Source organism: Lycium ferocissimum, chromosome 12 (genome assembly GCF_029784015.1).
Source record: "Lycium ferocissimum isolate CSIRO_LF1 chromosome 12, AGI_CSIRO_Lferr_CH_V1, whole genome shotgun sequence".
NCBI classification, from domain to species: domain Eukaryota; kingdom Viridiplantae; phylum Streptophyta; class Magnoliopsida; order Solanales; family Solanaceae; genus Lycium; species Lycium ferocissimum.
This window is the reverse complement of record NC_081353.1, coordinates 11,157,261-11,159,995: the sequence shown is the minus strand read 5'-3', so window position 1 is coordinate 11,159,995 and position 2,735 is coordinate 11,157,261.

The window sequence follows — 2,735 nt, the reverse complement described above, 5'->3', positions numbered from 1 at the left end:
TATAGACTCCGAGATGTGGCGGTATTGTGGTATAATAATTAGATAGCATCGAGAAAAGAGAATGCGCCTCCTCCCGTTTGACAAGAATTTGTAGATGCTTTCATTCGCCATTATTTACCACCCGAGGTCCGCCGAGCTAGAGCGAATAGATTTCTAAATTTGAAGCAAGGGAATATGAGTACCCGAGAGTATAGCCTTCAATTTAATTCTTTGGCTAGGTATGCTCCGACTATGGTGGCTGAGATGGGAGATCGGGTACATAGATTTATAAGTGGCCTAGGGCCACATTTGTTCAAAGATTGTTTGACGGCTTCGTTGCAAGATGGGATGGATATTTCCCGCATACAAGCCCATGCCCAGAATCTAGAAGGACAACAACCTCCCGCGAGGTGATCGTGATATTGATAGAGAGGGCGAGCAAAGAGGGCCGGATACATGGGCACACGGTGATTATAGAGGATCAAAGCGGACACATTCTAGACACTCGAGCCGATCGGTGACGAGTGCACCTCCCGATTTGCGGGTAGTGAGGGATCGCTCGCTCCATGGTCGGGGACGGGCCGAGTTCGAGGGCCCCGGTGTTCTCGGTTGGGGGAGATTACGGTCGGGAGACCACGGGGTTCCGATGTAGCCCGGCGCAAAAAATTACACTCGGGGCCATGTAGCCGGGGGCACGGATGCTTGCTATGTTGTGGACGGTGGACACTTGATACGTGATTGTCCCTCGGTATGATGAGGTGGGGTTCGACCCCGGGATCGACGAGCTCTTCTTCGGTGCGCCGGCGGGCGCGGACTCCCAGAGATTCCGGCGGGGCCGAGGTAGAGGCCGGGGAGCGTCTCGCTGTGTGCCACGCCCCCGCATATATGCTTTGGCGGACGACGGGATCTTGAGTCCTCACCAGATGTGGTTACAGGTACATTGTCTGTATTTTCTCATGATGTGTATGCGTTGATAGATCCGGGTTCCACACTATCCTATGTTACTCCATATGTTGCTAATCGTATTGGGGTGAAAACCGAGTCGATTAAACCTTTTGAGGTATCTACTCCGGTTGGTGATCCCGTGGTAGCTAGACAAGTGTACAAAGATTGCATCATTGTGATATGTGACCGGACTAAAAGGTGATTTAGTTGAAATTTGGAAATGTTAGATTTCGATCGTGATCATGGGTATGATTGGTTGGCCTCTACTATGCTATGTAGTGTTGATTGCCGATTGAAAGTAGTTCGATTTCAATTTCGGGTGAGCCGTCTTTGGAATGGAAAGGTATCATCTCTCCGAGAGGTAGGTTTTATTTCCTACCTTAAGGCAAGAAAGATGATAGCCAAGGGCTATATTTATCATTTAGTTCGAGTTCATGATCTCTTAGAAGCGAAGTCGCCAAAGTTCCAATCCATCCTCTAGTGAAAATGAACCTTTCGATGTATTTCCAGACGAACTTCCAGGCCTTTCCTCCGAAAGAAGAATCGATTTCGCTATCGATGTTGCCGGATACCAAGCCCATTTCTATTTCTCCCATCGAACGGCAGAAAGTTGAAAAGCTAAAAGCACAACTTGAAAGATTTGCTTGAGAAAGGGTTTATTAGACCCGCTCATCACCATGAGCGCCCCTCGCTCTATTTGCAGTAGAGGGAAGAAAGATGGCTCCCTCCAAATGTGCATTGATTATAGGCGTGATTGAATAAGGTGACGATCAAGAACAAATACCCTCTTTCGAGAATTGATGATTTGTTCGATCAACTACAAGGTGCCAAGTGGTTTTTCAAAATAGACTTGAGGTCGGGTTATCATCAAGTGAGAGTTAGAGAAGAAGATATTCCCAAGACAGCTTTCAGAACGAGATATGGCCATTATGAATTCCGGGTGATGTCATTCGGGCTAACTAATGCCCAGCAGTGTTCATGAATCTGATGAATAATGTATTCAGGCCTCTCTTGGATCTATTCGTAATAGTATTCATTGATGATATTTTGGTGTGCTCTCATACGGAATCGGAACATGCCGATCATTTACGTATTGTTCTTGGAATTGTCCGAACTCGGGAATTGTATGCGAAATTTTCAAAGTGCGAGTTTTGGCTAAATTCTGTGACATTCTTGGGTCATGTGATTTCGAGTACGATGGCATAAGAGCCGACACTCGAGAAAATAGGGCCGTGAAGACTTGGCGAGAGCCTACGACGCCTATAGAAGTTCGTAATTTTAAAGGGGTTACAGGTTATTATAGAAGGTTCGTAGAGGGCTTTTCATCTATTTCGACCCGTGACAAAAATTAACAGTCCGCTAAATTCCAGTGGAATGATGATTGTGAGTGTAGTTTCCAAGAGTTGAAGGACAGATTAACCTCAGCCCCAGTCTTAACACTCCCAGAAGGGCCAGATGGTTATGTGGTGTACTGTGATGCTTCTGGTGTTGGGTTAGGATTTGTATTGATGCAGCATGGTAAAGTCATCGTGTTATATCCCGTATTTTGAGCAACGAGACAACTTGGGTGAATTACGATAAGTGAGAACAAGACTACCCCGAGAAGTGAAGTAGAGACTTTTGTGTGTCCTAAAGACTTAAGTTGTGTATGATTTTAATGGTATGAAAATGTTAAGGAAACACTTGGAGGAAATTTTCCATTTTTAGTAAATTAATCTTTGCTATTTTTGGAAAGTTTGAAAATTCAAAAAAAGAGAAAAAGAAAAGGCACCATGTGGCTGGCCACCTGGGTGGGCCATGGCCACATGGAT